The sequence below is a fragment of the Neophocaena asiaeorientalis genome, unplaced genomic scaffold (genome assembly GCF_003031525.2).
Source record: "Neophocaena asiaeorientalis asiaeorientalis breed wild unplaced genomic scaffold, Neophocaena_asiaeorientalis_V1.1 scaffold627, whole genome shotgun sequence".
NCBI classification, from domain to species: Eukaryota; Metazoa; Chordata; class Mammalia; order Artiodactyla; family Phocoenidae; genus Neophocaena; species Neophocaena asiaeorientalis.
In genome coordinates, this window is record NW_020174427.1 from 214,524 (window position 1) to 241,259 (window position 26,736).

Genomic DNA, 26,736 nt, shown 5'->3' on the forward strand with positions numbered 1-26,736 from the left:
ATCACCAGGGAAATGCAAATCAAAACCACAGTGAGATACAACCTCACCCCTGTCAGAATGGCTATTTCAGAAAGACAACAATTAACAAGTATTGACAAGGATGTAGAGAAAAGAGAGCCCTTCTGCACTGTTGGTGGGAATATAAACTGGTGCAGTCATCATGGAAAACAGTATGGAGATTCCTCAAAAAATTAAAAATAGAATTATATAATCCAGCAATTCCTCTCCTGGCTATTTACTCAGAGAAAACAAAAACACTAATTAGAAAAGATATATGCACCCTTATGTTCACTGCAACATTATTTACAATAGCCAAGATATGGAAGTGACCTAAGTGCCTATCAATAGATGAATGGATAAAGAAGATATGGTATATATACACAATGGAATATTACTCAGCCATGAAAATAATGTAATCTTGCCATTTGTGACAACATGGGTATACCTAGAGGGTATTATGCTAAGTGAAATAAGTCAGACAGAGAAAGATAAATACTGTGTGATTTCACTTATATGTGGAATCTGAAAAACAAAACAAATGACCAAACATAGCAAAACAGAACAGAGTTATAGATACAGAGAACAAACAAGTGGTTGCCAGAGGGGAGGGTAGTGGAGGGAGAAAAGAAATAGGTGAGGGAGATTAAGAAATACAAACTTCCAGTTCTAGCACATATATATGGAATCTAAAAAAAAATTAAAAAAAGGTTCTGAAGAACCTAGGGGCAGGACAGGAATAAAGACGCAGGCGTAGAGAATGGACTTGAGGACACGTGGAGTGGGAAGGGTAAGCTGGGACGAAGTGAGAGAGTAGCATGGACATACATGCACTACCAAATGTAAAATAGATAGCTAGTGGGAAGCAGCCGCATAGCACAGGGAGATCAGCTCGGTGCTTTGTGACCACCTAGAGGGGTGGGATAGGGAGGGTGGGAGGGAGATGCAAGAGGGAGGGGATATGGGAATATATATGTACGTATAGCTGATTCACTTTGTTATAAATCAGAAACTAACACACCATTGTAAAGCAATTATACTCCAATAAAGATGTTTAAAAAAAAAAGTTACAGTAACCAAAAATGAGTTACAGGTTTAAAATTTACAGAATGGGGAATATAGTCAATAGCTATGTAATATCACTGTATGGTGATGTAACTAGACTCTTTGTGGTGATCATTTTGAAATGTATAGAAACATCGAGTTATTATGGTGTAAATGGAGCTAGCATAGTGTGATAGGTCAATTACACTTCAAAAGCAAGCAAACGATCTCAGAGAGAAAGAGATCAGATTTGTTGTTACCAGAAGCAGGGGGTGGAAAGAGGCGGAACTGGATGAAGGTGGTCAAAGGGTACAAACTTCCAGCTGTGAGACAGATAAGTACTAGGGATGCAATGTACCACATGATAAACAGAATGAGCACTGCTGTACGTTATATGTGAAAGCTGTTAAGTGAGTAAATCCTAAGATTGCTCATCACAAGGAAAATCTTTGTTTCTTTCATTTTGTATCTATAAGAGATGATGGATATTCACTAAACCTACTGTGATAGTTGTTCATGATGTACGTAAGTCATACCATTATGTGGTACACCTGAAACTTCTTCAGTGCTGTATGTTAATAATATCTCAATAAAACTGGAAGGAAAAAAAGCAGACTCAGTCTACACTTCAGGATCTGCCTGGGATGCTAGGAGTCATTTAAGAGGAAGCATGCCTTTCTGGAGCATAACTACTTTGCATATTGTCTGAAGGTTTGTCTGAGCCTTTACTTCTCTGGGGGCTTGTTCTGAATTTTTGCTCACTTAGGGATGTCAAGTCTTCCATGGTGATCAGACACCTTGCTATTTCTAAGGCTGGGCTGGCGTTTGTAGGTGTGGATATGTGTTTGGTTGTTTACTGTTCTTAGCCTGCCGTGTCTTGTTCCCACAAAGATTCCAAGGCATTTCTGAGCACCGTGGAGTCCTTTTCTCTAGGTGCTCTTCCAGGTTCACAGGGTTGCCTCTTACGCCTCACACAGGCAGACCTCAGGTATCTTGGGGGTTCAGTTCCAGACCACTGCAAGAAAGCGAGTATCTCAATATAGCAATTTTTTCTGGTTTCCCGGTGCATGTAAAAGTTATATTTACACTATGCTATAGTCTGTTAAATGTGCAATAACGTTATGTCTAAAAAAACCAATGCGCCCACCTTAATTAAAGAATACCTTATTGCTAAAAAATGCTAACCATCATCTGACTACACAAGGTTGCCACAGACCTTCAATTCGTAAAAAACATTATCTGCAAAGCACAGAAAAGTGAAGTGCAATCAGACGAGGTATGCCTGTATAGTGTTCCCATTTCACTTTTAAACTTAGGTAGAAAACCAGTGCGCTGTTAAGTTTCTTCCTTTCTTGACCTGATTTATGGAAATTCTTCTTTTTCTGCTTATTCTTTCACATTAATTAATCCAGGAGTCTAACTCTTAGTGCCGAGACTCTCTTTTCTTCCTTCTTGCCGAAGGTAGAGATTGCTGAACCTCTTCTGGAGTTGTAAATTGTTTTAAATTTGTAAAATAAGAATTTGGAACTATTTTTGTAGGGGAAGTGGGAAGAAGAAAGTGAGCTCTATGGAACCATAGTAGACATTTGCCCGGAGAACACTCCCCATAAACTGTGGAAGAGCCATTTAGGTGCTTGTACGAGATGTGATCCCTATATTTTGTTATGGAATTTTCAGAATTATCCTAACAATTATTTTTTTTCCCTTTCTCATTTTAAAGACAAGCAGATCTAGGCTCATTAAGATTAGATCACTTGTCCAAGGACACCCTAGCTAGCTAGTGGCAGAACTGGTTGTCTGACACCAAAATTGATGTTCTTTCCTATATGGCATGCTTACTATTTTGTTCATATCTTCAGAATTAATAAAATGTGGCCATGGTGAGAAGGCTAGACCTCTGTATTACATGGTCATTGCACACAGAGTTGCTGTTGGTCGGTGTTTAAACATTCCAGGAAGCTTGGGAATCCTATTTTATGTCTCAGAAGGACGTTATATTCGTATCTGAATGAACAAGTTGTGACGGTCCAAGATGTTTTAGCGGAAAAACATAGGAAGGTATTTTTATCCCAAAGATGTTTAGGTTTGAAATAAATGTTTCCAACCAACTTGGTAAATAGTTTATAACCATATTTACAGGCTGCAGGTTTTGCTTAAAACTGAGTGGCTTATGCTTTGCTTTCCACATGTCAGAGTGTAGAACTTGTTTAATTAACTAGAAATTAGTCATTGGGAATAACTCAAGGTTCTATGTTTTTTCTTCTGAATTTCTGGTTAGTTTATTTACTTTCAGAAGTAGATGTTCTATTTCTCATGTGGTTTTCTTAAGTCCCAGACTCAGATAGAGTTAAAAAGCCTTTACATTGTCCAAGGTGTGCCTTTGATGGAATATTCTGATCTCTGCTACTTCTTCAAAGGTTCTGCCAGGGCTCTGGTTCAAAGTGATGGCATTTCAGTCTGGCCTCATTGACCCTCCAGATTCAGGCCCGGCAGCCAGCCAGGGAAGAACTTGCCTGGCAAACTTGCTTCAAAGAGCAAGTGCTTATCTATTCTACACAGGGTCACACTATTGCCTCTCTTTCTGTTTCTCATTCCCTTACCCTAGGCTGTAGGAAGGGTGGTGAAACTCAGGACACGTGGATTTGTAAGTGGTTGGACCTGGAGAATGAGGGCAGTAGGAATAGGTATGCTAGAAGCATCACTGAAGATGGAACACTTGTTGGTACAGCCACTATGAAAAACAATGTGGAGGTTCCTCCCAAAACTAAAAATAGAATCACTGTATGATTGAGCAATCCCACTTCTGGGTATGTTTACAGAGGAAATGAGATCACTATCTCGAAGAGATATCTGCATCCCCATTTTCACTGCAGCATTATTCACAATAGCCAAGACATGGAAACAACCTGTGTCCAATGACAGATGAATGGATAAAGAAAGTGTGGTTTGTATATGTACAATAGAATATTATCCAGCCCTCCCTGCCCCCCCCCACCAAAAAAGGAAGTCTTGCCATTTGTGACAACGTCGATGAACCTTGAGGGCATTATGCTAAGTGAGATGAGTCAGGTACAGATAAGCACTGTATGGAAGCTTCCAGCAAACTCCAGCCCTCTTCCCCACATTTCCTTCCTCCCAATCATTTATTGATGTACAATAGTAGTTAAAGGCAGGGAGTCAGAACTGGTATTAACTCCCTGTGAGGGCAATTGGCTAACCCTCCCTGCATTTTTAAAAAAAATGTTTTATTTTATGTTGGAGTATAGTTGATTAACAATGTTCTGTTAGTTTCAGGTATACAGCAAAGTGATTCAGTTATACATGTATCTATTCTTTTTCAAATTCTTTTCCCATTTAGGTTATTACAGAATATTGAGCAGAGTTCTCAGTGTTACATAGTAGGTCCTTGTTGGTTATCTATTTTAAATATAGCACTGTATACATGTCAATCCCAAACTCCCAGTCTATCCACTGCAAACAGTGACAGCTTTACTTCTTCTTTTCCGATTTGTATTCCTTTTATTTCTTTTTCTTCTCTGATTGCTGTGGCTAGAACTTCCAACACTGTGTTGAATAGTAGTGGTGCGAGTGAACAATGTTGTCTTGTTCCTGATCTTAGAGGAAATGTTTTCAGTTTTTCACCACTGAGAATGATGTTGGCTGTGGGTTTCTCATATATGGCCTTTATTATGTTGAGGTAAGTTCCCTCTATGCCTACTTTCTGGAGGGTTTTTATCATAAATGGCTGTTGAATTTTGTCGAAAACTTTTTCCGCATCTATTGAGATGGTCATATGGTTTTTTTCCTTCAATTTGTTAATTTGGTTTATTACGTTGATTGATTCTGTATACTGAAGAATCCTTGCATTCCTGGGATAAACCCCACTTGATCATGGTGATGATCCTTTAATGTGCTGTTGGATTCTGTTTGCTAGTATTTTGTTGAGGATTTTTCCATCTATGTTCATCAGTGATATTGGCCTGTAGTTTTCGTTTTTGTGACCTCTTTGTTTGGTTTTGGTATCAGAGTGATGGTGGCCTCGTAGAATGAGTTTGGGAGTGTTCCTCCCTCTGCTATATTTTGGAAGAGTTTGAGAAGGATAGCTGTTAGCTCTTCTCTAAATGTTTGATAGACTTGGTCTGTGAAGCCATGTGGTCCTGGGCTTTTGTTTGTTGGAAGATTTTTAATCACAGTTTCAATTTCAGTGCTTGTGATTGGTCTGTTTATATTTTCTACTTCTTCCTGGTTCAGTCTTGGAAGGTTGTGCTTTTCTCAGAATTTGTCCATTTCTTCCAGGTTGTCCATTTTATTGGCATAGAGTTGCTCGTAGTAATCTTTCATGATCCTTTGTATTTCTGCAGTGTCAGTTGTTACTTCCCTTTTTTCATTTCTAATTCTATTGATATGAGTCATCCCTTTTTTTCTTAATGAGGCTGGCTAATGGTTTATCAATTTTGTTTATATTCTCAAAGAACCAGCTTTTAGTTTTATTGATCTTTGCTATCGTTTCCTTCATTTCTTTTTCATTTATTTCTGATCTGATCTTTATGATTTCTTTCCTTCTGCTAACTTTGGGGTTTTTCGTTCTTCTTTCACTAATTGCTTTAGGTGTAAGGTTAGGTTGTTTATTTGAGATATTTCTTGCTTCTTGAGGTAGAATTGTATTGCTATAAACTTCCTTCTTAGAACTGCTTTTGCTGCATCCCATAGGTTTTGGGTCGTCGTGTTTTCATTGTCATTTGTTTCTAGGTATTTTTTGATTTCCTCTTTGATTTCTTCAGTGACCTCTTGGTTATTAAGTAGTGTATTGTTTAGCCTCCATGTGTTTGTATTTTTTACAGATTTTTTCCTGTAATTGATATCTAGTCTCATAGTGTTGTAGTCGGAAAAGATACTTGATACGATTTCAACTTTCTTAAATTTACCAAGGCTTGATTTGTGACCCAAGATATGATCTATCCTGGAAAATGTTCCATGAGCACTTGAGAAGAAAGTGTGTTCTGCTGTTTTTGGATGGAGTGTCCTATAAATATCAATAAAGTCCATCTTGTTTAATATATCATTTAAAGCTCGTGTTTCCTTATTTATTTTCATTTTGGATGGTCTGTCCATTGGGGAAAGTGAGGTATTAAAAGTCCCCTTCTATGAGTGTGTTACTGTCGATTTCCCCTTTTTGGCTGTTAGCATTTGCCTTATCTATTGAGGTGCTCCTATGTTGGGTGCATAAATATTTACAATTGTTATATCCTTTTCGTGGATTGATCCCGTGATCAGTATGTAGTGTCCTTCTTTTTCTCTTGTAATAGTTTTTATTTTAAAGTCTATTTTGTCTGATATGAGAATTGCTACTCCAGCTTTCTTTTGATTTCCAGTTGCATGGAATATCTTTTTCCATCCCCTCACTTTCGGTCTGTATCTGTCTCTAGGTCTGAAGTGGGTCTCTTGTAGACAGCATATATACAGGTCTTGTTTTTGTATCCACTCATCCAATCCATGTCTTTTGGTTGTAGCATTTAATCCATTTACATTTAAGGGTGTTATCAATATGTATGTTCCTATTACCATTTTCTTAATTGTTTTGGGTTTGTTTTTGTAGGTCTTTTCCTTCTCTTGTGTTTCCTGCCTAGAGAAGTTCCTTTAGTAATTGCTGTAAAGCTGGTTTGGTGGTGCTGAATTCTCTTAGCTTTTGCTTGTCTGTAAAGGTTTTAATTTCTCCATTGAATCTGAATGAGATCCTTGCTGGGTAGAGTAATCTTGGTTGTACGTTTTTCCCTTTCATCACTTTAAATATGTCTTGCCACTCCCTTCTGGCTTGCAGAGTTTCTGCTAAAAGATAAGCTGTTAACCTAATGGGGATTCCCTTGTATGTTATCTGTTGTTTCTCCCTTGCTGCTTTTAATATTTTTTCTTTGTATTTAATTTTTGATAGTTTGATTAATATGTGTCTTGGCGTGTTTCTCCTTGGATTTATCATATATAGGACTCTCTGCACTTCCTGGACTTGGTTGACTATGTCCTTTCCCATATTAAAGATGTTTTCAAGTATAATCTCTTCAAATATTTTCTCAGTCCCTTTTGTTTTCTTGTCTTCTTCTGGGACCCCTATAATTCGAATGTTGGTGCATTTAATGTTGTCCCAGAGGTCTCTGAGACTGTCCTCAGTTCTTTTCATTCTTTTTTCTTTATTCTGCTCTGCAGTAGTTATTTCCACTATTTTATCTTCCAGGTCACTTATCCGTTCTTCTGCCTCAGTTATTATGCTATTGATCCCATCTAGAGTATTTTTAATTTCATTTATTGTGTTGTTCATCATTGTTTGTTTCATCTTTAGTTCTTCTAAGTCCTTGTTAAATGTTTCTTGCATTTTGTCTATTCTATTTCCAAGATTTTGGATCATCTTTACTATCATTATTCTGAATTCTTTTTCAGGTAGACTGCCTATTTCCTCTTCATTTGTTAGGTCTGGTGGGTTTTTATCTTGCTCCTTCATCTGCTGTGTGTTTTTCTGTCTTCTCATTTTGCTTATCTTACTGTGTTTGGGGTCTCCTTTTTGCAGGCTGCAGGTTCGTAGTTCCCGTTGTTTTTGGTGTCTGTCCCCAGTGGCTAAAGTTGGTTCAGTGGGTTGTGTAGGCTTCCTGGTGGAGGGGACTAGTGCCTGTGTTCTGGTGGATGAGGCTGGATCTTGTCTTTCTGTTGGACAGGTCCACGTCTGGTGGTGTGTTTTGGGGTGCCTGTGGACTTATTATGATTTTAGGCAGCCTCTCTGCTAATGGGTGGGGTTGTGTTCCTGTCTTGCTAGTTGTTTGGCATAGGGTGTCCAGCACTGTAGCTTGCTGGTCGTTGAGTGAAGCTGGGTGCTGGTGTTGAGATGGAGATCTCTGGGAGATTTTCACCGTTTGATATTATGTGGAGCTGGGAGGTCTCTTGTGGACCAGTGTCCTGAAGTTGGCTCTCTCACCTCAGAGGCACAGCACTGACTCCTGGCCGCAGCACCAAGAGCCTTTCATCCACACGGTTCCTCAATTTGGGATGATTCGTTATCTGTTCATGTATTCCACAGATGCAGGGTACATCAAGTTGATTGTGGAGATTTAATCTGCTGCTCCTGAGGCTGCTGGGAGAGATTTCGCTTTCTCTTCTTTGAACGCACAGCTCCCGGGGTTCAGCTTTGGATTTGGACCCGCCTCTGCGTGTAGGTCACCTGAGGGCGTCTGTTCTTCACTCAGACAGAACGGGGTTAATGTAGCAGTTGATTAGGGGGCTCTGGCTCACTCATGCCTTGGGGACGGAGGGTATGGAATTCGGGGGCAGCAGAGGCCAGCGTGAAGTTGCATCAGCCTGAGGATTGCCGTGTGTTCTCCCGGTGAAGTTGTCACTGGGTCACAGGACTCTGGCAGTGGCGGGCTGCACAGGCTTCCGGGAGGGGAGGTGTGGACAGTGACCTGTGCTCGCACACAGGCTTCTTGGTGGCGGCAGCAGCTGCCTTAGTGTTTCATGCCCGTCTCTGGGGTCCGCGCTGATAGCCGCAGCTCGCGCCCGTCTCTGGAGCTCATTTAGGCGGTGCTCTGAATCCCCTCTCCTCGCGCAACTATAAACAATGGTCTCTTGCCTCTTAGGCAGTTGCAGACTTTTCCCAGACTCCCTCCCGGCTAGCCGTGGTGCACTAACCCCCTGCAGGCTGTGTTCACACCGCTAACCCCAGTCCTCTCCTGGCGCTCTGACCGATGCCCCAGTCTCAGCTCCCAGCCCCCCCCGCCCCGGCGGGTGAGCAGACAAGCCTCTCGGGCTGGTGAGTGCCGGTCGGCCCTGATCCTCTGTGCTGGAATCTTTCCGCTTTGCCCTCCACGCCCCTGTGGTTGCGCTCTCCTCAGTGGCTCCGAAGCTTCCCCCCTCCGCCACCCCCCGTCTCTGCCCACGAAGGGGCTTCCTAGTGTGTGGGAACTTTTCCTCCTTCACAGCTCTCTCCCCGAGGTGCTGGCCCCATCCCTATTCTTTTGTCTCTGTTTTGTCTTTTTCTTTTGCCCTACCCAGGTATGTGGGGAGTTTCTTGCCTTTGGGGAGGTCTGAGGTCTTCTGCCAGCGTTCAGTAGGTGTTCTGTCAGAGTTGTTCCACATGTAGATGTATTTCTGATGTACTTGTGGGGAGGAAGATAATCTTCGTCTTACTCCTCTGCCATCTTGAAGGTCTCCCCTGTACCACATCTTCTTTATCCATTCATCTGTCGTTGGACATTTAGGGTGCTTCCACATCTTGGCTACTGTAAACAGCACTGCAATGAACATTGGGGTTCATGTATCCTTCCTAACCATGTTTTTCTCCAGATATATGCCCAATGCATATATTTGAGCGATGCAGCTGAAACTATTTTTACTTTTTTAAGGAACCTCCATACTGTTCTCCATAGTGGTTATACCAATTTATATTCCCACCAACAGTGCCTGAAGGTTCTCTTTCTCCACACCCTCTCCAGCATTTTTTGTTTGTAGATTGTTTGATGATGGCCATTCTGACTGGCATGTGGTGATACGTCATTGTAGTTTTGATCTGCATTTCTCTGATAATTAGCGTTGTTGAGCATGTTTTCATGTGCCTACTGGCCATCTGTCCTCCCTGAGTTTTAAGTCTTTTCATTTGTTGAATGGATATGAGAATACCTGCCTCACAGCTTTCTTAAGAGGATGGAATGAAAAAAATATGGAAAGTGCTGAGACTATAGAGAATAAAATTAATTTTGCTTATCCCGTGGTGGGCACTCTCCTAGATGGTAGGCTTACGGAGATGAGTAAAACTTGTTCCTTGCCTACAGAGAATTCAAACGTAGCTAGAATACACACACACACACACAAAAACATTGCAATTATGTGTGCCAATTAAAATATTTGATACATACGGTAGTACAGAGGTAATGTAGAGGCAGATACCTAGCTCTGTGTGCATATGTGTGTCCAGAGATGGGGGTTGGAGGGTGGGAATGAGGAGATGGTTTCCAAAAGAATGGAGTTAGGTAGGGAGTTGGGGGTTAGATGATGGCAGATGCTGGGCTGTATCTGAAGGGCTTTAAGCCTGGGAGAGACATGGCTGGGTTGTTCTAAGCAGTTCATTTGGTGGAGGATGGTTTGGGTAAGTATAGACGAATTGCTTACCACAAACTTTGGCGAGTCTTATAGTCACACAGGGGCTAGTTATCCAACCAGTGATTGAGGCCCAACCCTCAGCCTTGGCTCAGTGACTAGAGTCCTGCTCTCCAGGGTAACTGCCCGTCCCTTGTGTGCCTGTCTGCCGGTGTGGGCTTCCAGTCTAGTGTAGTCTACCTGCATTGTCCCAGCTCTTCTCTGTCTACCTGTTGTGAATGGCATCACTGTAGACAGAGTCCCGTCCTCCCCCTGTGCCACCACCTACCCCATCTGCACAGTGACCAGGGATGCTGTGATCAACAGAGCTGGCTTTGGCAGCCAGCCTGGACTTCCCTGTTAACACTAGCCCCTAGATGGTCCCCAGCATGCTCCCCTCCTGGGTAACCCTGATGCTAGGTCCCTGCCTCTTCCCTTCTGTCTTGCTGTGAATTACTGGCTATGGATTCCTAAGATTTAAGGAGAAGCGATGTCAAAGATTTTGGAGCTGAGTGGCAAGCCTTTGGCGCAGGGCCCTGTCAACAGTAGTAACAACTGTCCAGGTCCTGTTGTTAGCTTTGCTATTTAGTCTAGAATCTTGATTTTTGTTGGTGAACTTACACTTGATGGGACTCAGTGATAGACTCCAACCAAACAGAATGCCATCTTATCCATTCACTGTGACTAATGCAGCTGGTAAGCCGGATGGAAATACTGATGTTGGGTAGTCATTCTGTTTATCTCCCATATAGGAGACTTTCTCTGCAAATTCAAAGTCGGATCAGAAATAAATGGAGTCAGCTGGGTGTGGGCATCATGGTCATGGGTGATTGAGTCAGGCTGGCCAGATGGACCCAGTATGGCTGTACCTGAGTCAGCTGGTTTTTGTACCAGTTTACCTAGAGGGTGCTCACGTAGTCAACTCTTTTGTCTTTTTTTGTTTTTTAATGAAATCCTTGCAGACCTCCCCTTTCTGTAAACACATTATCTAGATCATAGTACCATGGATTAGATTACAGTTTATTTTAGTTACATTCCAGCCTGGAGGACAAGATGGCCTTCCAGTCACCTTGAGTGAGAGAGTAACAAAGGGGAGAAGAGGACGGAGAATTCTCTTTGGCTGTAGCTATAGCTCAGCTCTCCGAAGTGGAGTGGGAGATAAGGTGGGTGGATTTTCAGTGTCTGGAGAGCTCTGTATGTCAACTTGTTCTTTTTTTTTTTTTTTTTAGCGGTATGTGGGCCTCTCCCGTTGTGGAGCACAGGCTCCGGACGCGCAGGCTCAGCGGCCATGGCTCATGGGCCCAGCCGCTCCGCAGCATGTGGGATCTTCCCGGACCGGGGCACAAACCTGCGTCCCCTGCATAGGCAGGCGGACTCCCAGCCACTGCGCCACCAGGGAAGCCCTGGGATTAGTTTTTTAGTTGAATAAATTTAAGTGACTACTTTTCATCTACTTTAGAGTTTAAGAGAGAAGAAAATATAATGGAGAGGAAAGGCCGGCAGTTGAAAACAGAATGAAGTGGGAACAGGAAGAGGAGGACAGAGGGAAACTGATAATGAGGAGGTGAAAGAAAAGAAATTTTAAAAAAGAAGAAAGAAGTGACTCAGGTCCGGGATGTTGTGCTTCCTCCTCCACCTGAGATGGTCCTACCCTTTTGAGTGGCTCTGATCACTCTTGTCTTAGTGGGGTTGGGTGGGTGCTTAGGGAGGGGAATCACTACAGCAGTGGCCAGAGGTCATTCCTAATTCATCCCTCTCTGTTGCAGCCACCAAGATGGGAAATGCCCTCAACTGGCAAGTCCTCTGGCAGCTGTGAAGTAAACAAGATTAAATTATCTGGTTTCTATTTTTAGCCTGCTGTTAGCACTGCCTAGAACTGATAAGTTCAAGGTAATCATTTGCTACTATTTCTATTTTAATTATAGTCTCCTTAAACTCAGTTCCGGCCACATCAAACTGGGTTCTGGTCATTTCACTTTCTTTCATTCTTAGATTTTAAGTTCTAATGAACTTAAAATTCTATACCTCCAATTGGAAAACATTTCACAAGTTTGCATAAGAGATGCCATTTATTAAATAGAACTTTTCATTAAATTCACTTGTCCATGGATACTGTATGTTTTGAAGTTAAAAAATGAAAATTAACAAATAATTGGTATTAAAAAATAATTGGTATTTGTTGGGTGGTAGAAGGGAGAGTGGGTGTCTTATTTAAAGGCCAGAAATTTAAATAATGTTAGGGTATAACTCAAAAGCGGAATTTCGTGGGCAGAGTCACCAGATGCAGATGACTATTGAGTTTAGTTAGCAAAATATCAGAGCAGCTGATTCTGTGAGGGGCAGAATGTGGGGTGCAGGGTGGTTATTGGAACAAGAAAGGGGTTAGTGAGTTGCCCATGAGGCCTGAGAATTCACACTGGGAGGCCCTGGGGAGATGGCAGGGGTGGGCAAAGGATGGAAAATGTCAGGGCCAGCGTGGGGAAAGATGGGCAGGAGAATCGGGAACATATGAAAATGGCCAGTAGTAAGAGCAAGGGGGATTGGAAGTGGTTGGAAAAAGGAATGAGGGGGAAATTAAAACAGGTCGGAGGGTATTGAACTACATCAGAGGTTTGTCAAAAAGAGCCGAGAAGTGTCTACTTTCTGGGCAGTGCAAAGATCATCCGGGTAAGGATCCACAGGATCCACTCTTCAAGGAAGAAACAGCCTAGTAGTGGAGATAGCATGTACACAGATACTTAGGGGACTAGATAGGATGTGATGGGTGCAACAGGCTGGCATAAGGCAATTGCAGTGGCCGCCGAAGGGAGGGAGAGATTCGATGCTTGCCTCTCTCTGATTCTTTGAGAGAAGCTACTGGCTTTTTCTTTTTTAAAATCCAACTCTTAGCAAGTCCCTGATACCAACGAGGAGCCCACTGTAGGTTTTGTTTTCTGAGAGTGGCCGTTCGGTGGGATGACTGTGCTCTAACCATTCTATTGGTGTCAGTGTAATGGATTTATTTCCCATGCTGTCGGTGTAGACACCAGTGACTTTACGTGAAGTGGATCAGTTCATCATTGCCTGACAGATGGCAGCCAGCCTGCTCCCACAGGCTAAGTCACTTCATCCCAGCCAAAGCACTGAAAACATTTATAAGAATTTTTTGAGTTAGAAAGGATCTTATGGATCATTAGTATGATCTCCTGATTTTTCCACTTGGAAAGCTTAGGACCTCGGGGGTTAGATGAGTTGTCTGATGTTCAGTGTATAATAGTCGTTGACTGCAGCCCACGATGAGCCTATCTCAGAGCCAGTCTGTGTCTGGTCCAAGATCAGGGAATCGAGATCCTTACTGTGATTCCAAGTGTCCTTGGAAGGGCCATCACATTTAGAACAACTAAATATTTCCCAGAGTCCTATGATCCTTCTCTAACACTGTCCTGTTTCTGTAGCATTAGCTACTTGCTAAGTATTGCAACAGTGGAATCTTCATAGAAGTAGTTAGCCATGGCAAGCTTAGCTTTTGCTCTAAAGAAAAATGGTGTCGTGTGGGGTGGTGTTAGGAGTCCATTCATTGAATAAACAAGTCATGGCTGTGTGTACAGTACGTACACATTGTAGGGACTTTCTTGGTCATTATGTGCAGGTGCCCTTCTTCCTCTGCCTCTTCCTCTTTCCCCGTAGAATTTACATCATTGGAAGCCAGTAGCAGGAGGCAGTAACTTCTGCCTTATACTGTGGAATGGTCAGATTTAAATGTAAGACACATAGGAAAACCACAGTAGGAGACAGGAAGTCGCACCTTGGCTTAGTAGGCTTCTGAGGTGAGTAATTATTTTTTTTTTTTACGTTTACACTACTGAAAAAAATTAAATTACATACTTTAGAGGATGAATGGGTTACATATAAAACCCAAAGGTCTTTTCACCCCACACGGACAGGGAGTAGCTTTGATGCTCACGTGCACCTGTAGAACCTTTTAGACGACTGTGGGATGTGAGTCTCGTGAGTGACACCTGATGCCAGCTAACCTGCCCCATCGTCATTCATCCTGCCACCAGGGACTTAGAGAAGCTGGCATCAGAGTAAAGGGAAGAAGGGAAGCAAGGTGGTAGAGGTGGCGGCAGACAGGCTGAGCTTTGGGGGAAAAAACAAAAGTGAGAACATAAAGTTTTAGAGAAGGCAGACGTTTTAGGATGATGTGTCAGAAACATTTGCCAAGTTTCATAAGAAATCCGGTGTTGTGCTTCACTGTATTGTCCATATCGGCGTACCTTGGTGGATTTTTTATAGGCATACTTGTTATTATAGCGTCCCCAGGGCAGGCCTGAACCCTTCTGTTTGCTGCATAAGTTCATGAAGCAGGAGAGAATGTAACTTCCTGAAGGTCAAAGGCCAGCTCACTGGCGAAAGGTGACTAAACACCAGCCTGTTTTTAATTGCCGAAACACCAACAGTTAGGGTCTTTATTAGTGTTTTCATCCGGGTAGTGACTATGGGCCGGTAATTCCTGATGGTAGGCTAGACTGTTAAAAAAAAAGTTTCAGGGTTTCTACTGTGTATGAGATAGCTTTGTAAACTGTCCAGTTCTATCCATCTTTATGGTTAATAATTATGAGGCTAGACGTCTTTATCGTCTTTGAAATGGAGTAAAAACTGATGGTAAATGCCAGTATCCCTTCTGCATCTTACTTTGGGACTGCTTAAAGCTTCAGCTTAAAAAAAAATTAGCTTTTAACCACAACACTACACGGTATTAATCCTGAAACAAACAAAGCCAAAAACGCGCGTGCCCTCATAATCACGCTCCAAATAGTCCTTTGCCAGCAACAGTTGTGATGCTCTCTTGGGCTACTTGATATGTGTTGCAATTATATATATCTTTTTCAACATGTAATATTTTTTTCTTGAATTTCTCTTGAAGAGAAAAATACAAATTTCTCTTAAGAACCTAGGCTTAAAATTCTCTATTTAAGAGAAAGCAGTGTCTGTGCTACAGATAATTTCTCTCCTAGGACCTTTCTGGCTATATTATTTTTATTAGCTAAAAGACATATTTTGGTGGGCTCTTAAAGGGGACCAGATTTTAGGGGACGGAATGGTTTTTGGTTACCTCTCTGTTTCCCCTCCTTGCCCGCAGCCATCTTCATTCTGCATTCTGAACTTACCAAGCAGCAGCTTTGCTGTGAACTCTTTTTCTTGACTGTCTTAGTAAGTGATATATCCAGGGTAGATTAATTTGCCTCTCGTGGATGTCACTGCCCCTCTTCTGGTGTGTCCCCATCATGTCAGACATGAAAATAGAAATCGAAGGAATTTAAAAATAGTAACTAAATTTTTGCTTTGAAAATTCCTCTCCATAATTGGCTACTTGGTATTATTTTTATTCAGTGTGGATCCCATGAGTGGAACTGTCTTCAAGTACTCTTGACCCCCCAGTGTTGCACACAGCAGGGCACCTGGTGCTGTGCGTGACACCAGGAGGGGCCGCCTGGAGGTGACCAGTGTGGCCGTGCTACACACCCTTCTATGGATTGGTGGCCTGGGCACCTGGACACGTGATACTTTTTTTTCCCCATTTCTCCCTCAGATGTTTTAATTTTCCTCTTTCGAGCATACTAAACAGCATGAACCGTATTATGAGGCTCAGTTTTTATCTAAGAACAAGTACGTCCTAACCACCTGGAAGAGGTGGTCCACTGACATCCACGTACATTGTGTATATGCGTACACACACACACACACACACACACACACACACGCCTTTCTTGGACCGCCTTGGATCTGGAGGGCACCACAAGCATTGCAATTAGTGCCATCACAGATTTGTTGAGTTACTGTGCTATCATTTCCAAGGTTCCTTCAAACCCTTTGTTTTTTTTGTAAAACATGCAAATCTCTGCAGAAGTCTTGACACGGTTATTATTAGTCCTGTTTTTCATTTGAGTCTGCAGAGACCCCAGTAAGTGGCTGGCCCCAGGTTACTGGGACAGGTAGCCTGTGGAGCTTGGTCCTCAGGATGGAGAGAGAGCTGCTCCCCGGCCCCCGCCCCCCCCCGGCCTGGCGCATATTGTGATGTGTAGGACTGGTTGGTCCCTTGGGCATTGAGAAGGGGTGGGTGGAGTGTGAGAACATCAGGGTAGATTGACCGTTGCTCTTCAACTCTAGAGAAAAAAGAAGTCAGCAGTCTTCCAGTCAGCAAAGCCTGGGTATCATTTTGCCTTTACTCACGTAGCTGTGACCTACTGTTAAAGCCAAGAGAGGAACTAGTTAGAGTCATTCTTTGGAGCCACCAGTTGTGGGCACCACTGAGTGACACCTGTTGTAGCTGTCTTAGTATTTCTCCTTTCTTTCCTAGGTTTTCTTTAGCTTCCTTTTTTATGCCTTTTCTCATTCCTTCATTCTACAGAGATTAAATGCTTATCATGTGCCAGGTACTGTGCTAGGTGCCAGGGATCCAAAGAGTAATAAGCCACTTAGGTTTCTGTCCATGAGACCCTCACATTCTGTTCGAAAAATAGACTTTATCTAGAGTTTTAATTGTTTACGCTATCCTGCCAATTCTAGGACCTCATCTGAGTTGTGGAACAGTCTTGTAAGAAGCAGCAGTTAAACCATATCCTTTTTGTCTTTTCCCTTCTTGTTTATTTCCCTTCCCCAACATTTTTGTCTTTCTCCTTTCTCTGTACTTTCAACCCAGTATTCCTAAATGTTTACTGGCACTGCCTAGTTCTTCATGTAATACTCAGATTTAAAGATTTGTCCGATTTCTGGTCTGTCTCTTCTAAGTCAAACAAAATTTTTAATCTCTTTTGTGTCCTCCTACTTAGGAACAGCCAAATGTATTCTGACTTTGTTGCAGGTATTTTCCAAAATGAGTCATTAATCATTTCTGATGAAATGTTTCCATTCAATTGTGGTGTCTTTTAAAAACCGGTTTGAATCTCTATGATTATTTTATGGAATTTTAAGATTTAAATCCTGGATTAACTTTCAGAAGTTTTTCTCTTGTATGGGAACAGAGGTCTAGAAAATACCAGTTTCTATTACTCAGAGACCACAAAATTCCAGTTTTGTGTGACATGGAGGAGAACGTGCCTTTTCTTCATAGAGTCCATCCAGGAAGCTAAACCGTGTTCATACATTTTTACATTTTTGGCCTTTTTTCCCATATGTTTTTGTGCATCCTATCACACTGAAATGTTTATTAAATATACGATTGATGATCTGTAGATCTACACCAAGGTGTTATATACATATATATGTATATGTGTGTATACATACACACACATATTTTACATTTATGTGTTTGCAGGACTTTTCACTGTAGTTCTGGGAATTTACTTTTCTTGGAACAAGAAAATGGTATTTGCTAACTACAGATTTGGAAAGGCAAGAAAGCTGATTTCACGTTCTGTTTGGTTTTAAGAGCAAAAGTTGAGAAAGCAAGGCAGCAGATCCTCTGATTTGCAGGTAGAGTGTTGGAAAATTGAGGCGTTCCTAGGAATCAGTTTCTCGTAGCAGTTTGTACCACGGCATATTTATTATCTCCTCTTTTGTTTTCCTTCTGTTCAAGAATGTGTAAGGATCCCCTGCTATTAGCAGTGCTGCTGGGGTTGGATTGATGGGGTTAACTGTAATGTTTACTGTTGAAGTTGGGAGGGAGGATTAGATTGGAAAGAGATTGTTGGGTTTGGTTTCTATTAATTTCCTCTAAATGTATGCACGTGAAATAACATTGATCATTTTAAAAAGTGACACCTGTGTCTCAAAGAAGGCCACTTCTGATGAAGTCACCCGTGGCTCCGAAACAGCCCATCCTTGCACATCAGCTTTTCAGTAAATGTTTTCTGAATGTCCGGTAGAGGCCTGGAACTGTATTCCTTACAGGATAAAGAGTAAGCATGGCCTTCAGAGCCCTTTATTACTTATTCTCTGCTCTGCCTTTCCTTTACCTACCTTTTCTTATCCCCCTAATGTGCTGACTAACCTCCCTTGCTCCTGAGCCTTTCATTCATTCATTCATTCATTCCAATATTGAGAACCCAATATATAGCAGGCTCTCTGGATACACTGATCAAAAGGATAGACCTGACCTCTGCCTTCTTGAAGCTATTGCCCAGGCAATGAGATCATTACCACACAGTGCAAGAAGTGCTGTGACCGCAGAAGCTTGGGTGCTGGGGAGCGGCAGAAGGGAAGACTTCCTGTAGGAGGTGACTTCCAAGCTGCAATTAGGAGGATGGAGGAGGAGGGGAGGGAAGGGTGGGCATGGTCAGAGGCTGGGAGATTAGTTAAATGGCTGTTGAAGTTGTCCAGGTGAAATGAATGAATTAAGGTAGATGTAGTGGGGGAAGCAAATGGATTTGAGAGACTTAGGAGGTAGAATTAATATAGTGAGGAGATTGATTCCGTTTATGGGATTTAAGAGAGAGGTACAGTTCTCTGGTTTCTGGCCTGAATAATTGGATGGTTGAAGGGCCCACCCTTAGATAAGAGACCTGGCGAAAAGGACTAGGTGAGGTGGAAGATGATGAGCTGTTATGGACCTCGTGAAATTTAGGCGTCTGTGGTTTATCCAAATGAGGATTCCAGTAGGCATGGGGGTGTATGCCTGGGAATGTAGGAGAGACATCTGGGTTGCAGAAAAAGATCTGGAAGTCATCGGCTGGTAATTGGAGGCACAGGCGTAAGAGAGATCCTTTGGCATATATTGGCAATCACTCGGCATGGGAAGCGAAGCTGGCCCAGAGGGCACCATCTTAGCAGGGGTGGGCGGCAGGGGAGCAGCTCTCAAAGGAGAGGGGTAAGGAGTGATCAGAAGGTAAAGACAACCAAGGGAATGTCAGGGAGTCAAGAAGAAAGAGCAGAGGATAAGGCACTGTGTTAGATGTTGCTGAGAGCTCATGGCAGGCACAGACTGGGTAAGGTTCATTGACTCTAGCAAACAAGGAGATGGTTGGCGATTTGCTCAGAGCAGTTGTTTTGGAGTGTTAGGGAGATGTCGTGATTTATGGCATGAAGGGGAGGGGAAGAAATAGAGTCTGATTTTAGGGGTTCTTTGTAATTAAATTTTAAAAGTACAACTCCTTCCCCCAGTCCCTCCCTATGACTCTATAGGTGGGAGAATTAATAAGCACCAAAGAAACGTTTGCCCACTACTTGAATTTTCTTTTTAACCTGTAGTTGGTCATTTGTTTCCTGCCTTTGAAAACGGTTGTCTTGTTTCCTGTTGAGTAGGCTAAGGTTGTTTTTTGTTTGTTCGTTTGTTTTTTTAAAAAGGGATGCACAGTTCCTTTGACTCATGGTCCAAATTGGAGTTTCCCTTTTATTATAAACATATTTTAGAGAAGGTGATTACATAATTGAAACTGGAAATAGCTTAGTACTTAGGGACAGGCAGAATCATAGATATTCCTATTTTGATGTTCCCTGGTTATACAATGGCCACGAGGCCTTCGGTCTGTCCTCTCTTGGAATTGTGGCATTTGTGTTGCATCCCGTCTGGCTCCACAAGAGCTCTGTTTTATAAAAGCTAAAAGGTGATGTGTTTTATTTTCAACTTAAAACTGAATTAAAATTAATTCTGTGTCGAGACTTTTGAGAATTTCATAAGTCTGAGATAATTGGTCACACCCTAGGGTGTTGCATAAGAAAATATAGCCCTGGTTCTGCATTTTCCCTTGTCCCCAAAGATCTGACTCACAATAGCATCTTTCTTTTTTTTTATCTTTATTGGAGTACAGTTGCTTTACAATGGTGTGTTAGTTTCTGCTTTATAACAAAGTGAATCAGTTATACATACACATATGTTCCCATATCTCTTTCACAGTAGCATCTTAAATAGCAAGTAGTATTATGGGTGATGGAAAAGCAGATCCATCTGTGGAAGGCACTTTCTTTGGAGTGGTAAAGTTTTTACTTAAGTCCACCAGGAAAGAAATTGTTCAGGTCAGGTTTTTTGTGTACGAGGCAGTGATAGGTTGTTGGGGAAAGAGGTGACTTGGGAGTCTGTTTTCCTCTGTTTCGTTAAATAAACCTTACTTAACCTCTCCATTTTACCCACTGGGGAAACACTGATGATATTTGTACGTACTGCCTCCCTAGGGACATGAAATAACCAAACACAGTGTGTGTGTGTGTGTGTGTGTGTGTGTGTGTGTGTGTCTGTGTGTCTGTGTCTGTGTCTAGTTACTTTTTTTTATAAGATGACACTATAGTATCATAGTGTAATTGATTCATGCTCCATTCCGGTTGGCTTATGTTTATTGATTAATTCTATTTCAGATCGGTAATGTCTAAGAACTTTTAAATAATAAGGAGATTTTTTTTAAATGTTAGAGTAATGAACGTGGCCTCGTTAAAGTACTCAGTTGAATCTCACTTGGGAGAGAAGATGGACTAATTGCATTTTTACATTTAGGACAGCTGCTGACTATATAAGAGCTTATGCATTTGGTAGGCCATAAGTGATGGGGCAGACGTTCATCATTTATATGCATTTTACTAAAGGATGTGCAGAGAAATTGATCAACTCTAATTAGTACATTTGAGCTCTTCTTCTTGTTACTGTGTTGGGTAAACAGCTTGATGGGGAAAAAAGATAATATTTAGCACACTTGGAGCATTTCATGCTGGTCAGGCACCGAACTTATCACTTTACATGTATTAACTCATTTAATTCTATGAGGGGAGCTATATTATCATCCTCATTTTACAGAAGGATTGGAGTACAGATTAGATAACTAGCTAAAGTTGAAGAGCTAGGAGGTAAGTTAGGGTGGGATTCAAGCCTCGGTAGTCTGGCTCCAGAGCCTCTACTCTCATCCCTATACTCTGCTAGCTCTCGTTACAGTGTGCCCTCCTTTGTCTGCGGATTAGAAGTCGGTTGAATCCGTGGATAGAACCTGAGGATAAGGAGGGCCAACAGTCCACAGATTTTGGCATCTGCTAGGGTCTTAGAACCAATCCCCACAGATGCTGAGGGACCCTGTACTATTGATTAAATCGGAGTGCTTAATCCGCGTCACTCCCTTTCTACTCTAATGGAAATGTTAATCCAGTGGCCAATAAATTCATTGGCCAAAGGCCAATAATAAATGAAAAGATGTTCAACCAGTAGTCAGGAAAATGCAAATTGAAATTAATACACTACCAGTTCTCTACCTGATCGGAAAGATTAAACGGATTCATAGCATCTGCTGCAGGCAAGGGTGCGGGGAAAGGACACATACTCATATGTAGCTGGCGGGAGGGCCAGCAGTTATTACAAAACTGCTTAAACTTTTAGAGAAAGTAACCTGGTCATATTTATTGAAATTTTAAATAAATATTCTGTTTGATCGAACTCCTAGGGATTTATCTTAGAGACATAAAATCGCCAGTACATAAGGATGTATGTACAAGGATTTTTTTTTTTTTTAATGGTGCTATTTGTAATGGTCCCAAACTGGAAACCACTTGGCAGTTGGAGGATGCTTGCATAAATTATGTCACATACATAATATTGGCGTTTTGGGAAACTAATCAACAAAACCCTTTTCTTCCTCTCCTAGATGTGGAACCAGTTAGGAAATAAGACCCAAGAGACAGCCAGAGGGAGATCAAAATATTATCTTTATTAGTGATAAAGCTGATTGACCAAAAGTTTCCTGTTTCTTTACCCTTGAATGAGAAAGACTTATGCCCCCAACCACTGGTACTCATGGGAGAAGGGCAGCAGGGCAGGGAGCACAGAGCAGAGAATGTCCTTGTTTAAATGCAGACTGGCCCCCAAAGACAGAAGTCCCAGGGGGCTGAACCAGGCATGCCCAGTGTCTCCTCTGCGATTCACCAGTTGGCTAAGTCATTCTTCCCTCCCTGGGGAGGAGGAAGCAAGGGGTCAGGGTGGACAGAAGGTGGAAATTCTCCTTTTTTATTTTCCCTCCTAGGGAATGGACCGGAAATTATTTTGTCCTTATGGAAATCTACGAAGTGGGGAGTGTTCCCCTCTCCCCCAGCACGTATTTTGGAATATCATGCAGCTTTTTACTTTTTAAAGTATAAACTAGCTCAATGTGAGCAGACTTGGGAAGATATCTGTGATATTTTGTTAGTGAAAAATTGAGTTGCAGGTAATTTTTATACCGTGATTATATTCAAAGGAGAAACCGTGTATATGGGTATATTTTTGCAAATAGTAAAAAGTATTTAAAAACATACTGTGGTTTGCTAAGAAGAATGGTGGAGAGTGTGTGTGGAAGGTTGGCAATGGGGAAACTGAGCTTTTACCCTGCATGTCTCTGTATTTGTTCAAATGAGCAATTATTAATTTTCTAAGAAAATGAAATGTATATTTGAAAGTTGCTACCATATATATATATTTTTTTCAGATTACTTTTCTATTATAGGTTGTTACAGGATATTGAATATTGTTCCCTGTGTTGTACAGTAACTATGAGATAGATCTTAAAATTTCTCATCACAAGAAAAAAAAGTTGTAACTGTGTGTGTTGATGGCTGTTAACTAGAATTACTGTATTGATCGTTTACAATACATGCAAATAGCAAATCATTATGTTGTACACCTGAAACTAATATAATGTTATATGTCAGTTGTATCTCAATAAAAAAAAAGATTATAAAGTCACCTGCAGACGTTGCACGTGCTTGTTCAGTGGTGTTTTCTACAGCAGCCTGTTTCCCCTCCCCTCTTTGGCAGTCCAGGGATCCTTACTCAGAACTTATTTCTAGATGGGCCTGTCTGACCCCCTGCACCCTGTTTTATTTCCATCCCATACCCAAGGCTGGTGGGTAATTTTGGGCAGTTGTGCTGGCCTCCTTCGTTCTTGTCCCAGTCTGATTCTCAGTGACTGTGTGACCCAGGCTGAGTGAGTGGGCATCTCTGGGCTCCACTTTCCTTATCCGGAAAATGAGGTGTTGGAAGTACATGAGAAGATTGAACTAACGGAATCATTTTGGGGTGGCTGAGCAGATGGACTCTGGACCCAGCATCCCCAAGTCTGAATTGCAGTGTTGCCACTTACCAGGTGTGTGATATTGGGGAAAATTTCTTAACCTCTCTGTGACTTACAGGCAGAAGGACTTAGAGCAGTGCTGGGATATAGTAAGCACCCTAAATACTAGCTATTATTATTATTAATATTTTAACTGGCTAACAGTGGAGTTAATTCTAATGGCAAAATGATATCTCCAGAGGAGGTGGGTGACAGCATGCTTGTGGACAATGTTTTTCAGGATTCCTCAAATACTTCTGAATTGTCAAGTCTTCCCTGTACAGAGGTATCTCGAGGCGAGGAGGGGGCTCCAGCTTATGCTGAGACTCAGCATCCCTCACAGTTTGGTTTGGGTCTTGCTAACTTCCCACCTGCAGGAGCAAGGAAAATGAGGTCTGTTTCATTCCATGTCTTTGAGTAGAGGATTTTCATTGCGAAGTGTTAGAGGTTGAACTGTGTTCCTGAAAAGTCCAAATATTGAAGTCCTAACCCCCAGTATCTCAGAACATGACTGTATTTGGAGATAGTGTCTTTAAAGAGGTAACTCAGTTAAATGAGGTCATTTGGGTAGGTCCTAATCCAATGACGGATGTCCTTATAAAAAAGAGGCAAGGAGAGAGGCCTCCGAAGAAAACAACCCTGCCGACGTCTTGAATTCAGAGCCTCCAGAATTGTGAGATAATAAAGTTCTGTTGTTTAAGCCCCCCAGTCTGTGGTACTTTGATATGGCAGCCTGAGGAAATTAATCCAGGCAGCTACTAAATTCTCCCTGAGTGACAGTATTTCTGGGGAGAATGTTTGAAGTTGAGGGGAAGCAGTACAATGCAATGAGTGAGGACTCAGGCCAGGTTTTAAACCCTGGCTGTGTCGCTCACTAGCTTTGTGAATTCAGCCTTTGTTTTTCCTTCTCCTACTGTGTAAAGTGGGAGTAAGCTACTTCATAAAGTTGTGAAGCTGAAATTACATCATTTATGTAAAGTTTATCACTGTGGCCGACGCTTGGTAAGCACTCAGGAAAAAAGTGCTTATCGTTACGATGAGACAGAATATCAACTAGAAGTTGTGTGGTTATACATTGTACACATTATCAGTCTGGAATCATATTTGTTCATCTACAAGCTTGGAAAACACTGGCTTATTCCAGATTTAAAAGCATTTCTTGCTGACATTCCAAGGAGTTTAGATTTAAGTATAACAAGGATGTCTTTGAAAGCGCAAAGTAGCTAAGGAGTATGGGACAGCCACTTTTTGTTCTGTGGTACAGAAGGGAATAGCATTTTTCATACTTTCCTGGGCCACACGCATTTGTAGGAGGCGGTGCACAAAAAGCACTGTTTGTGGAGGAGGGACAGCCTGCCTTTAAATAAGGAATTGCTTAATTAGATTGGTTTTGTCTGGGAACATATAAGGCAGCGTTGCTGAGAAGAGCATTCCAGGCCTGGACAGTTGCCTCGGTCTCACTGGTGAACTTCTGGTAAATCACTGTAGCAGGGAAATCATTTTGGACTGTTAATCTTTGCTGTTCGTTTAAAACAGCCTGCTTGGGGGCTTCCCTGGTGGCGCAGTGGTTGAGAATCTGCCTGCCAATGCAGGGGACACGGGTTCGAGCCCTGGTCTGGGAGGATCCCACGTGCCACGGAGCAACTGAGCCTGTGAGCCACAACTACTGAGCCTGCGCGTCTGGAGCCTGTGCTCAGCAACAAGAGAGGCTGCGATAGTGAGAGGCCCGCGCACCGCGATGAAGAGTGGCCCCCGCTCGCCGCAACCAGAGAAAGCCCGCGTGCAGCAACGAAGACCCAACACAGCCATTAAAAAAAAAAAAAGCCTGCTTGCATCTCTTCATTAGGAGGAAGGCAATGTTTTGTGCTCCTGGCAAAGTATGGTTTTTTGGGGAAGCATATGAAGGCCGTGGAACACAACTCCCAAAGAAATGCCTTTCTAGCAGCACATGAGAGCACAAAGATTGAAAACTTACACTGGAAAATTGCAGCTCAGTGTGATTGGGCTTTGGTGAAATAAGAAGTCAAACCCTTGGGTACGTGACTTTGAAATCTTGCAAGAGCAGTGAAAATTGAGCTCTTGCTGAATCCAAGTTATGTTGGATCAAAACAACTGTGCTCTACTGCTTCCTTCTGTAGAAGGGCCCACATAATTGTTTAACTGTGGAGGGCGTATTGTTGGAGATCACGAATGAAAGCGCAGCTTTCTTTCCTGCTCTAGAGGGAGGGCATCAGTAGAAAAATAAAAACTTGGCACACCTTCCTTTTTTTTTTTTAATTTTAATTTCTTTACTAAGGCAAAAACAAAATAATTTTGTAATTTTAGAGGTCTAGTTAGTAACAAAGTTGTCCCGTAAAAATTTATAAATGCACAAGTGAAATATGCAAATACAATTTACATGTTTTAAATGAAAATACAGTGGTCTGTGCTATTGACAGAATGTAATATTCATATATGAGTTTAAATAGTAGAATGGAACTAGAAATTAACTCGCCGCTTGACATGTTTGTTTCAAAATAGTAAAATTAAAGAAATGGAAAAGAGGTTTTAAAAGCGATTTTTAAAAATTAAATAGTGCATCCAATATAGCATTACTAGAACAAATATGTTTATAAATACATTTATTCATGTAGTTTCTAATACTAAAAGTAAAAACTTGACTCTTTGACTACTGTGCAGAGTGATATCGAGAATTAACACTTACCTTTTAAATGTGAAGAGTTTATTAAGTGTAAAGCTGCGTATTTTCATCTTCTCTGGCCGTGCACATCACGGTTACTCCTGACATTTTGCTGCCTGTAAAAAGGGCGTTTTTCTTTAAGGTGAAACTTTTTACAAGTTGACTTCTATTTATGCCTAACTCCTCCCTAAACTTTATTTATAGTAGGTGCTAATAAATGCAACCCTGAGGATAGAGTAGAATTAAATAAGAATTGTTGTGAGTTTCTTAGAGTGCCCTGATTGTGTGGTGTGTGTGTGTGTGTGTGTGTGTGTGTGTATGAGAAATTACATTATTGAAAAAAAAATTGAAAAAAGTTGAAAAAAAATTTACAAAGAATTTGCCTGGATTCCTGTCATCTTGATAAAACCGCCATATTCAATTTTACATGTTTTCTTTGCCTTTTTTCCATATGCCATTATTGTTTTTTTTTAAAACATGGTTGTACATGTCCATACAGTTTTATATTCTGCTTTTTATTAGTTACAGCAAATGTTTTTCATTTCATTATAGGTGCTTTGTAATGCCCATTTTAATACTATTATACTGAACGGGTTTACCATTAATTACTCTCCCTCTATTATCCTATATGTAGGTAGATTTTGCTTTATTTTGTCTTGTAAATAATGCCTTGACAGTTTTTCAGCATTAAGCTTTTTACCAACCAATGAATACATTTCCAGGAATTGGTCAAAAGTATGACTTGTAGCAAACACTACCATATTCCTTTTGAAAAGGATTGTAGTGCAAGGTACATCCTTTGTTTTATATGTTAACCAGCGTCTTGAACTTTTAGGTTCCTTCTTCTTGCTACTAGAAATAATACTGAGGTGTACTTTTTCTGTGTGTAAAAATTTGGTGCACATTTCTAATAGAGGTAATAACAGT

The 26,736-nt window shown here is 41.5% G+C and overlaps 1 protein-coding gene across 2 annotated transcripts in view; it reads left to right on the top strand.

The window, feature by feature from the left end:
- The window catches only part of MBOAT1 (membrane bound glycerophospholipid O-acyltransferase 1), a 106,407-nt gene that overhangs the window by 19,901 nt on the left and 59,770 nt on the right, over nt 1-26,736 (top strand). The window contains exon 2 of one of the 2 annotated variants that reach the window (XM_024756743.1): nt 11,919-12,042. The exons of the other annotated variant lie outside the window; for it this stretch is intronic. The gene's annotated coding sequence lies outside the window, so the exon portion shown is untranslated. The remainder of the gene's footprint in view (nt 1-11,918; nt 12,043-26,736) is intronic. 2 annotated transcript variants of the gene reach the window in all.